Here is a 12,118-nt window from a genome sequence, read left to right on the forward strand (position 1 = left end):
CTGTGAAAATCACCTAGTCGCCACACTCCGGCGCCTGGTCGGGTACACTGAGGGAGAATTTAGCATGGCCAATGCACCCTAACCAGCACGTCTTTCGGACTGCAGGAGGAAACCCACGCAGACATGGGGAAAACGTGCAGACTCCATACAGACAGTGACCCAAGCGGGAATCAAACACCGGTCGCTGGTGCTGTGAGGCAGCAATGCTAACTACTGTGCCACCGATGAAGGCCTTGACGGTGTCCTTGGAAACCGCATACTCCCTTTCCAAGGACACTTGGCCACAAATATAACTGCGGTAGAGGGGCAGACAGTCAGGTTGGACGACACCCTCGATTGCCTGCTGCCTGGACCTGTTCATAGCCTCAGGATGCACCTTGAGAGAAGTAGAACTCCCTGTGAACCCATCCCTCATCATCGCAAAGTAATGTACCTAAATGCTGCACCAGTAAACTTGCTGTCTGAATCAACACATGGGGCCCTATTTTACCATTTTGATTCTAAGTACTGGGTGGACTTGAAACTGGGAGTGTTTCTGATCCGACTTTTAGACCCGTTCTCAGACGCCCCCATACGCACTCTGCCTGAAAAAATATCAGCGATTCCGAATCGTGCTGCACAGGCCCGTGGGCGGGGCTTAACGTGCCCAAAATCCTGCAGCTCTGAACAGTGCCTCCAACTGCGCATGCACAAAAATAAATGATAGAATGCAGCACCCCTGCCACTTTGCTCCCGGGCCAGATAATGCCTCCTCCCAGCCCCCACAGACATTGCCCTCCCCCCAACATTACTGACCCCTTTATCCCCCAACTCCCTCCGTCACCCAGACCGATCGTGGGCTCCTCCTCCCCCTTCTCCCTCACTGATCTCAGACTGAGTGGCAGAAAACCCCCCCTTATCCCTCCCCCACCGATCTCAAGCAGAGAGCCGTCAGACACTAGGCACCTACCTCCTCACCAACTGGAGTGTCCAAATCGGACTTTTGCAGAGCATGTCTGATCCACGCTGATTCTGGATGGGCGAACACCGTGGTAAAGGAAGTGCCGCTAAGGTTGGTCGTGCAGCCCACTAAGTCAAGTTAAATGCATACAAATGCATTTAAATGGCCGTTACACCCTTTTCGGGCGCGGTCCCGATCGCGCCATTTTCGGGCCTTCATAAAGGGGGAACCGGTGCGGAGGCGGGCGCAGATTGCGCTACTCACCTCATGCCCGACTTTACCAAGTTTTTTGCAACACGATGGTAAAATCGGGCCCATGAACTCCTCCTGCTGCACCTTCTCAGAGTATTGCTTTCAATCCACATTGCAATTCAATAATTATTTCCATTTGTTGGTAGGTCTAGTCAATTAATTCCAAATGAGTGTCATTTTTTTTCTGGTTTGTTGACTATACAACAGGTACTCATGTTCAGCGAAATTTCTTTAATATTCAATGAGGCCCCTCATAAGCACCAATGAGTATTAAATTGCACTTAGATTAGATGTACTTAAATTGCAGTAATACTGAAGCTGGCAACAATGTTAATGTACAATGTCTGGTAGGAGTTTTGATAACCATATAATTTTTGTGACTTAAACTGCAATAATTGTACATATTTTGCCAAATGTCCCAATAGTCTAGCAATTCCAGTGCTCACTTCCAGATGAAACTCCCTTTCAACTTTAAATACCAACATTTTACTCTCTCGTGTATAATTATTTCAGCATTAAATTATTTCAGGATATGAGGAAGGAAGAGACCTTGCCAGGGTAAATTAAGTGATCACAGTAGAGAACCATGCTCAAAGGTCAATGAGTTCCGCCCTGATATCTGGCCTTAACAGACAGAAATGTGTCCACTTAATCTGCTTGTCTGTACAATATGCGCAACTAATCATAGAATCATAACATTTCTACAGTGCAGAAGGAGGTCAGTCAGCCATCCGAGCCTGTACCGACAACAAACCCAACCAGGCCCTATCCCCGTAACCCCACGTATTACCCTGCTAATCCCCCTGACAGTAAGGGGCAATTTAACATGGCCAATCAACCTAACCCGCATGAGTGTGAGAGGAAACCAGTGCACCCAGAGGCAACCCACGCAGACACGGGGAGAATGTGCAGACTCCACACGGTCAGCCGAGGCTGAATTGAACCCCAGATCCCTGGCACCGTGAGGTAACAGTGCTAACCACTGTAACACCATGCCACCCAATATTTACACTCATTCCAATTTCTTGAAACCTCAGCTTAATTGATTAGGGGAGTCGGGAATTTGGGCGAACGAAATCAGCATTGAGTCTTAGGTATCATTAATCCACAAAAATGACCAAATTCATGGGATCAAAGAAAAGAATCCTTTTCCGAAATTCCTGATTTATCTTTTTGAAAAGCCAACAAGAAAAATGTGGCAAAATATGAGATGTAACCATGATGGTAATTGACTGCCGACATGCATGACTGAACACCAGTCCCATCTTCACGCTCATAGAGGAACACAGTTTCATAATGCCACCTTAACCAAGCATTATTACAGGGCTGAGCACTGTCCACTAAGAGTAATAGGGTAGAGAACCACACAAATGAATACAAACTCCACGGAATGTGCACTAATACAAATGTATGAATTACTTGGGTGAGAGAATTGCGTACACAACCTCCAAGGCCACAAAGGATTCCAAAATAGATGAGCAAATGAAAAATGCACACTGGACTAGATACTTTTAGTTAACTGGAACAGAAAGAGGTGGACGCGGTTCCGTGTGGAGGAGGGTAAAATAATGAGTAGGCAGTGGAAGTATTGTGAAGTGTTATGAACTGTGAAGAGCGTAGTGATGGACTTTAAGAGGATACAGGCTAGTGGAATGCAAACATGTGACAGATACAATTTCATGCAGAGAAGCGTGAAGTGGTACATTTTGGTAGAAACAATGAGGAGTGGTAATATTTAATAAAGGCCACTGTTTGCTGCTCATCCCTAATTGTCCTTGGGAAAGTGGTGGTGAGCCACTTCCTTGAACCAGTGCTATCCCTGAGGTGTAGACACACCCACAGTGCTGTTAGGGAGGGAATCCCAGGATTTTGATTCTATGACAGTGAAGGAATGGCAATATAGTTCCAGGTCAGCATGGTGTGTGTCTTGGAGGGGAACTTGCAGGTTCATTGTCATTGCTGCCAATGCCCTTCTCAGTGGTAGAGGTCGTGGGTGTGGAAGATGTTGTCAACAGAGACTTGGAGAGTTGCTGTAGTGCAGCTTTTATATGGTACACACTGCTGCTACTGTGCATTGGTGGTGGAGGAAGTTTAATTTGGTAGATTGGGTGCCAAACAAATGGGCAGCTTTGTCTTGGATGGTGACCAGCCTCTTGAGTGTTGCTGGAGCTGCACTCATCCAGGCAAGTGGACAGTATCCCGTCACACTGTAAACTTGTGCCTTGTAGATGGTAAACAGGCTTTGTGGGGTAAGGAGGTGAGATTCTTACATCAGAATTCCCTTTCTGTGACCTACTGTTGTAGCTACACTGTTTATTTGGCTCGTCCAGTTCAATTTCAGGTCAATGGTAATCCCCAGGATGTTGATAGTGGGGGATTCAGTGATGGTAATGCCATCTAATGTCAAAGTGAGATGGTTAGAATCTCTCCTGTTGGAGCATGAATGTTGCTTGCCACTTGTCAGCCCAGGCCTGAATATTGTGCTTGTTGCATATGGCCATGTACTGCTCCAGGAGTTGCAAATGGTGCTGACAATTATGCAATCATTAGCCAACATCCCTATTTCTGACCTTATATTCGAAGGAAGGTCATTGATGAAACAGCTGGAGATGTTTGGGCCCTGACTCTATTCTGAGGAACTCATGCAGCAACATATTGGGAGAGTCCTGGGACAGAAATTATTAGCTTCCAACAATGATCTTATTTTGTGTTAAGTATGACTGAAACCAGTGTAGTTTTCTCCCTGATTCTTATTGACTTCAATTTTGTCCAGGACTCCTTGATGCCATGCTTGGTCGAATGCAGCCTTGATGTCAAGGGCAGTTGCTCTCACTTCTCTTGAGCTCAGCTCTTTTATCCATGTTTGGACCAAGGCTATAATAAGGTGTGTGGCTTTGGCAGAATACAAACCAAGCATCAGTGAGCAGGTTGCTGCTGTGTAAGTGCCGCTTGATCGCATTGTTGGTGATACATTCCAACACTTTGTTAATGATCAAGAGGAGGCTGGTACTCGGTAATTGGCCAGAATTGATTTGTCCCACATTTTATGTACAGGACATACCTGGGAAAAATTCCACTTTGTCAGAGAGATGCCAGTGTTGTAGCCGTATTGGCAAAGTCTGGTCAGGTGTGTGACTAGCTCTGGCGCACAGGGCTTCAGTGTTATTGCTTGGATGCTGTCATGGCCTTTGCAGAGTCCAGTGCCTTCAGCCCTTTCTTAATATCATATGGAGTGAATCAAATTGGCTGAAGATTAGCATCTGTGATGCTGGGGACCTCGGGAGCAGGCTGACGTGAACAGCTAACTGAGGGAATGTTTGTTTTCAAATCCAAGGGGCACAAGTCCAAACTCTAAAGTTAAGTTTTAAGGAGTAATTAGGTGGAAGGTCATTTCACGGAGACTGTAATAAAGATGCAGAAAACAATAGCTGGAGAAGGCCAGTGAAAGGCCACAGTTCCAAGAAGCGAATATTTGAATTTTCAGAGCTAACGGTGTGGGACTGAAATTAACTGAAAAGAAACCAATTTGTTGTCCGTTGGCATCTTCAGGGTCTTAAATGCTCTCATATTTCTGATACATATATAAAATGGTTGCACCTCTTCTAGTATAATGTCACGTGACCTGTAGTGACGCAAGCAGAGAGATTTGTGGGCTTCCATCTTAGACCTGGAACTAGCAACACCTGCATCATGTTTTACTACAACCCACTGGCGTGGCAGCTCATTAATTTTCTCTTTGCGGTAGCTACTGATCGATATGTAACAGTTTCTGTTATGTTCCTACAAAAGTTACAAGTAGGTTCCTAAATTTACCTTGTCATCTCTCTACTAGTCATCCCAACCCTCGCAATGCTCTGTAATGTGCACCTTCATCTGTACGACCACCACCATTGATACTCACAGCACCAAAGAGCACCATTTGCCCCATCACTGCTTTCCCAGAAGAATTCAAACCGAATTCCACTGTGCTGCCATCTTCCCTTTGTTTCCAATCTTATCCACTTCAAAATCATGCAATCGTCTCTGCCTCAGTGACTTGCAGCATGTGTGGCACAGTGGTTAGCATTGCTGCCTCATAGCGCCAGGGACCAGATTTGATTCATGGCTTGGGTCACTGTCTGTGTGGAGTCTGAGGCCTTTTGTATTGCATTAGTTTGTTGGTTTATCCCCCTCCTTATTTTTTCCTTTATCCCTTGCATTATTCTCCCCGTGTCTGTGTGGGTTTCCTCCGGGTGCTCAGGTTTCCTCTCACAGTCCGAAAGACATGTTGGTTAGGTGCATTGGCCATGCTAAATTCTCCCTCAGTGTTACCCGAACAGGTACCGGAGTGTGGTGACTAGGGGATTTTCACAGTAACTTCATTGCAGTGTTAATGTAAGCCTACTTGTGACACTAATAAAATAAAATTTAAATTTATTGACTATGATTAAAGCATTCCATTCTACGCTTTACATATCTTAAACCATTTTCTCAGCATCAAATTTAAATTGTTAACCTCCCCTCCCCATTACTGAATCCCCAGACAAAGTAAATGAGCTTTCATTTAACAGAGCAAAGCTTTCAAACCATTTAACTTTCTCTGCCCCTGTGGAAATATTCCCATTATTTGAAGTCTATTTTTCAAAGTATTCATTTTAAGTTCGTAAGTAGTTTTAAAAAATTAATGATTGGACCATTCCTCAAAAGGGGTAGATTAAACCTCAAGAGATTCTGATGGAAAATCGGAATTTGGCTTTCTGGAAATCAGGAATAAGGCACAACTTTACTTTCGCAGTGATACCACTGTCGGAGTAGGTGGTTATTAATGTATAAAGCTGCTTGCATATAACACTCAGAAGAGGAACCAACTCTGTGTGTGTGCTATTCTGCTGATGTCAAAGAATTGCTGAGCTACATGCCGAGGCTTGATTTGAGTCTCGACACATCGCCAAAGTCAAACATAGAAATGAGACTTGCGAGGTTCTGCTGATTGTCTACAACTGTGCTGTGGTCTGCAGTAGGTGTTGTGGAATAAAGTTCAAGTATTGGGCGGCACGGTGGCACGGTGGGGGTGGCACAGTGGTTAGCATTGCTGCCTCACAGCGCCAGGGATCCGGGTTTGATTCCCGGCTTGAGTCATTGCCAGTGTGGAGTTTGCACGTTCTCCCCGTGTCTGCATGGATTTCCTCCGGGTGCTCCGGTTTCCTCCGACATCCAAAGATGTGCGGGTTAGGTGGATTGGCCATGTTAAATTGACCCTTGGTGTTAAGGGGACTAGCTAGAGTAAATATGTGGGGTTATGGGGATAGGGCTTGGGTGGGATTGTGGTTGGTGCAGACCTGATAGGCCAAATGGCCTCCTTCTGCACTGTAGGATTAGAGGCATAGAGTCATAGAGGTTTACAGAATGGAAACAGGCCCTTCGGCCCAACTTGACCATGCCGCCCTTTTTTTTTAAAACCCCTAAACTAATCCCAATCGCCCGCATTTGGCCCATATCCCTCTATACCCATCGTACCCATGTAACTATCTAAATGCTTTTTAAAAGATAAAATTGTACCCGCCTCTACTACTACCTCTGGCAGCTTGTTCCAGACACTCACCACCCTCTGTGTGAAAAAATTACCCCTCTGGGCACTTTTGTATCTCTCCCCTCTCACCTTAAACCTATGCCCTCTAGTTTTACACTCCCCTACCTTTGGGAAAAGATACTGACTATCTATCTGATCTATGCCCCTCATTATTTTATAGACCTCTATAAGATCACCCCTCAGCCTCCTACGCTCCAGAGAAAAAAGTCCCAGTCTATCCAACCTCTCTTTATAACTCAATCCCTCAAGTCCTGGTAGCATCCTAGTAAATCTTTTCTGCACTCTTTCTAGTTTAATAATATCCTTTCTATAATAGGGTGACCAGAATTGCACACAGTATTCCAAGTGTGGCCTTACCAATGTCTTGTACAACTTTAACAAGACATTCCAACTCCTGTATTCAATGTTCTGACCGATGAAACCAAGCATGCCGAATGCCTTCTTCACCACTCTGTCCACCTGTGACTCCACTTTCAAGGAGCTATGAACATGTACCCCTAGATCTCTTTGTTCTGTAACTCTCCCCAGTGCCCTACCATTAACTGAGTAAGTCCTGCCCTGGTTCAATCTACCAAAATGCATCACCTCACATTTGTCTAAATTAAACTCCATCAGCCATTCGTCAGCCCATTGGCCCAATTGATCAAGATCCCATTGCAATTGGAGATAACTTTCTTCACTGTCCACTATGCCACCAATCTTAGTGTCATCTGCAAACCTACTAACCATGCCTTCTATATTCTCATCCAAATCATTAATATAAATGACAAATAACAGTGGACCCAGCACTGATCCCTGAGGCACACTGCTGGTCACAGGCCTCCAGTTTGAAAAACAATTATCTACAACCACCCTCTGGCTTCTGTCATGAACAGTAAGAAGTCTCACAACACCAGGTTAAAGTCCAACAGGTTTATTTGGTAGCAAATACCATAAGCTTTCGGAGCAATGCTCCTTCGTCAGATGGAGTGGTCTCTGTTCTCAAACAGGGCACAGACACAGAAATCAAATTACAGAATACTGATTAGAATGCAAATCTCTACAGCCAGCCAGGTCTTAAATGCACAGACAATGTGGGTGGAGGGAGCATTCAACACAGGTTAAAGAGATGTGTATTGTCTCCAGACAGTACAGTTTGTGAAATTGTGCAAGTCCAGGAGTCAAGCTGTGGGGGTTACTGATAATGTGACATAAATCCAACATCCCGGTTTAGACCGTCCTCATGTGTGCGAAACTTGGCTATCAGTTTCTGCTCAGTGACTCTGCGCTGTCGTGTGTCGTGAAGGCCGCCTTGGAGAACGCTATAGCTAAGTTTCGCACACATGAGGACAGCCTCAACCGGGATCTTGGATTTATGTCACATTATCAGTAACCCCCACACCTTGACTCCTGGACTTGCACAGTTTTTTGGTGTCCAGATCATCAACAACCCATCCTGGTTCCCCCCATGCCAACACTGTAGTTAAGAAAGCCCACTAATGCCTTTACTTTCTCAGAAGATTAAGGAAACTTGGCATGTTGGCTACGACTCTTATCAACTTTTACAGATGCATCATAGAAAGCATTCTTTCTGGTTGTCTCACAGCTTGATATGGCTTCTGCTCTGCCCAAGACCGCAAGAAACTACAGAAGGTCGTGAAGGTAGCCCAATCCATCACGCAAATCAGCCTCCCATCCATTGACTCTGTCTACACTTCCCGCTGTCTTGGAAAGGCAGCCAACGTAATCAAGGACCCCACGCACCCTGGACATTCTCTCTTCCACCTTCTTCCGTTGGGAAAAAGATACAAAAGTCTGAGGTCACGTACCAACCGACTCAAGAACAGCTTCTTCCCTGCTGCCATCAGACTTTTGAATGGACCTACCTTGCATTAAGTTGATCTTTCTCTACACCCTAGCTATGACTGTAACACTACATTCTGCACTCTCTCCTTTCCTTCTCTATGAACGGTATGCTTTGTCTGTACAGCAAGCAAGAAACAATATTTCTCACTGTATACTAATACATGTGACAATAATAAATCAAATCAAATCAAAGATGAACAATCAGGGACATCATCAAAGACGCACACGTATACAACACAACACTCTCACAAGCCAGGAGACCAAGAAAATTGATAAGTGGTCACAAGAGGTTCCTCATCCCAAAAGGAGCGGAACCAAGACATGGGATGTCCGAAAACATCACAAAGAAATCTATTCTCAGTTATGTCGTCCCCGAGCGTAAGAGTGGTGAATTGTTACGGAAAATACAGACAGGATTGGGTCAGGGTGGGGAGAATCTGGCAGAAGGTTGGGACCAATTAAGGATGTGGTGCCTGGCATATACCCTGTGTAAAACAGACTGGGGAAAGACAGCTGCCTGCTAACAGAAAGCAAGTGAGGAGGTATCTGACTATGAAGAGCGATTTAGAACAACGGGGCTCAAACACTCTGGCATCAGAGAGGTGACGGCCGAAAATACAGACAAAAGTCGTTCGATGCCGCTCAAAACTGCCTATGTGGCCGGCCTGAAACCAGAATTGTCCAAGACATTGAGAATAAATAAACCCAATTGGAATACAGAGGGAACTGACCTCACTCACCTCGTTACCTATCTTAGCCGATTGGAACAGGATATGATCGCAAATGTCAGGAAGCACAAGTGACTGTGCGATCATCTAAGTCATGATGTGGAGATGCCGGCGTTGGACTTTAACCTGGTGTTGTGAGACTTCTTACTGCGATCATCTAAGGACAGACGCTTGGGGCGGTGTCAGCACTGTGGGAAGGAAGGACCTGGGCCAAAGTGTGCCGTATTAGGGGAAGGGGCAAGGGGAACCAGAATATCAGTAATGGGAAGAGTGACAAGGGTGACCCCGATGGATTAGTGAACCAATTTAGACAATTCACCGCCCGCCAGCAAGAAGCAGCTGCAAGTGGCAAAAAACGAGTAGGCCCTACCCTCGCATTACCCCTGTTGGCCCTCCTGCAACAACGGGCCGATGGCCTATATATCAATGCAAGGGTAAGTGAAGAATCAGTGGACTGTTTAATAGATAGTGGAGTCGAATTAACGTGTATACCCCATAATCAGCTTCCCCCATGTTCCCTTGTCAGGCAATAAAATGCTATGTAGAGGGGCGACAGGAAGACAGATGCCCATGTTTGAGACGATACCCATCATCATAGACTTGGGGCCACACCAAGTTGAGACATTTGTATGGGTGGGACCTGTGACCCAAGCACTGCTGGGTATGGATGTCCTCACATAGATGGATTTATCCCTATGTTTTTCGAAGGAAGGGACACCTGGAATATTCAGCCCCTCAAGGAGGATGAATGGAAGGAACATCCGATTTGGGCAAAAGACAAAAATGATTGTGGCCTGTTACAGATGGACCCAGTCACATTCACTGGAAAACCCTGCGCTTGTACCAAGCAGTACCCCATCAATAAACCATCATAAACATGATCTGGCAGCAGGGAAGAAGGTGTTCTTAATGTGGATTAGGATTGACATTTTCTGTGATCTTGCAGTCAAAAGGCATATGTGGAACAGCTAGTAGTAGAGGGTGTTGTACCTGTTAATTCTCAGATACTTTCGACCAGTTTGCTTACTCCAAGGTTTTACCCCGGTGCCCTTATTTGCAAGATGGACAAAGGACAAACACAAGTAAAGGTTCAACAAGTTTATTAATAATAACACTATTAACCCTTAAATTACCCACATAAAACAAGAGGATACCCCAGATTCAAGTATATACCCGCAAAGATGGTTTAATTAAAACTGCAGGCTTGATTCTCTGAGTCCGTCTGGTCCGTCATCATGAAAGTGAGTCTCGATGGCAGCTTCTTCCTTCCTTCCTTCTCTGGTCAGTCTTCCAAATGGTCAAGGTCGTCTCCCTCGTCGAGTCTTCGTTGCTGGTGTGTCTGAAAATGTGTCCCTTTATCCCCCTGCCTGCTTGCCTTTCCAGAAACTTCTCTGGCTTCCGGCCAATGAGGTCCCAGGAGGGGGTTCCAATACCCAGTGGGTTTCTTGATGTCTGCCTGACAGGACACCAGGGTCCACCCCCAGGTGTCCCATCTCCATGCATTGGTGAGGCCGCAGCTGGAATACAGTGTGCAGTATTGGTCCCCTTATTTGCGGAAGGATATATTGGCCTTGGAGGGAGTGCAGAGAAGGTTCACCAGGTTGATACCAGAGATGAAGGGTGTTGATTATGAGGAGAGACTGAGCAGATTGGGTTTGTATTCGTTGGAATTTAGAAGGCTGAGGGGGGGATCTTATAGAGACCTATAAGATAATGAAGGGGCTGGATAGGGTAGAGATGGAGAGATTCTTTCCATTTAGAAAGGAAACTAGAACGAGAGGGCACAGCCTCAAAATAAAGGGGGGTCAGTTTAGGACAGAGTTGAGGAGGAACTTCTGCTCTCAGAGGGTGGTGAATCTCTGGAATTCTCTGCCCACTGAAGTGGTGGAGGCTACCCCGTTGAATATGTTTAAATCACGGATAGATGGATTCCTGATCGGTAAGGGAATTAGGGGTTATAGGGATCAGGCAGGTAAGTGGAACTGATCCACTTCAGATCAGCCATGATCTTATTGAATGGCGGGGCGGGCTCGAGGGGCTAGATGGCCTACTCCTGCTCCTATTTCTTATGTTCTTAAGTTCTTATGTAATCTGTTATCAGATAAGCTAACTGCAGGAACTCTCGGTGACAGAAAATCTGGCCCGAACAGGGCTTCTAACAATAGGCCGGTGCATTTCAATGGGGTGCAATGATCTTCTGCTGTGTATCAGTAGAGTGCAGGGGCTGGATAGGGTAGAGATGGAGAGGGTAGATTTTCTGTCACCGAGAGTTCCTGCAGTTAGCTTATCTGATAACAGGTTACATAAGAACATAAGAACATAAGAAATAGGAGCAGGAGTAGGCCATCTAGCCCCTCGAGCCTGCCCCGCCATTCAATAAGATCATGGCTGATCTGAAGTGGATCAGTTCCACTTACCTACCTGATCCCTATAACCCTCTAATAAAGGCAGAGAGACCTTTGATGGGTGGTTGATGGGTCAGGCCCAGACATGTTTGTGTATTGTACAATTGGCCTGCCCGAGGTTTGACTGTGTTTGATTTTAATATGCCCAATTCTTTAATTTAGGATATCCAATTTTATCAGCCTTAAAACTAGGCCCTGTTTATATTACCACAAGGGGAATGTTGGTCAAAACATATAGTGTGCCCAACAGTCCAGTTTGGCCAGTTAAAAAGGCAAATGGAACATGGCAATTGACAGTGGACTATAGGAACGCCAACCAACAATTAGACAGACTGACGCCCTTGGTAGCTGACACCCCCCCACCGCCCCCAATCTTTAG

Source organism: Mustelus asterias, chromosome 17 (assembly GCF_964213995.1).
Source record: "Mustelus asterias chromosome 17, sMusAst1.hap1.1, whole genome shotgun sequence".
NCBI classification, from domain to species: domain Eukaryota; kingdom Metazoa; phylum Chordata; class Chondrichthyes; order Carcharhiniformes; family Triakidae; genus Mustelus; species Mustelus asterias.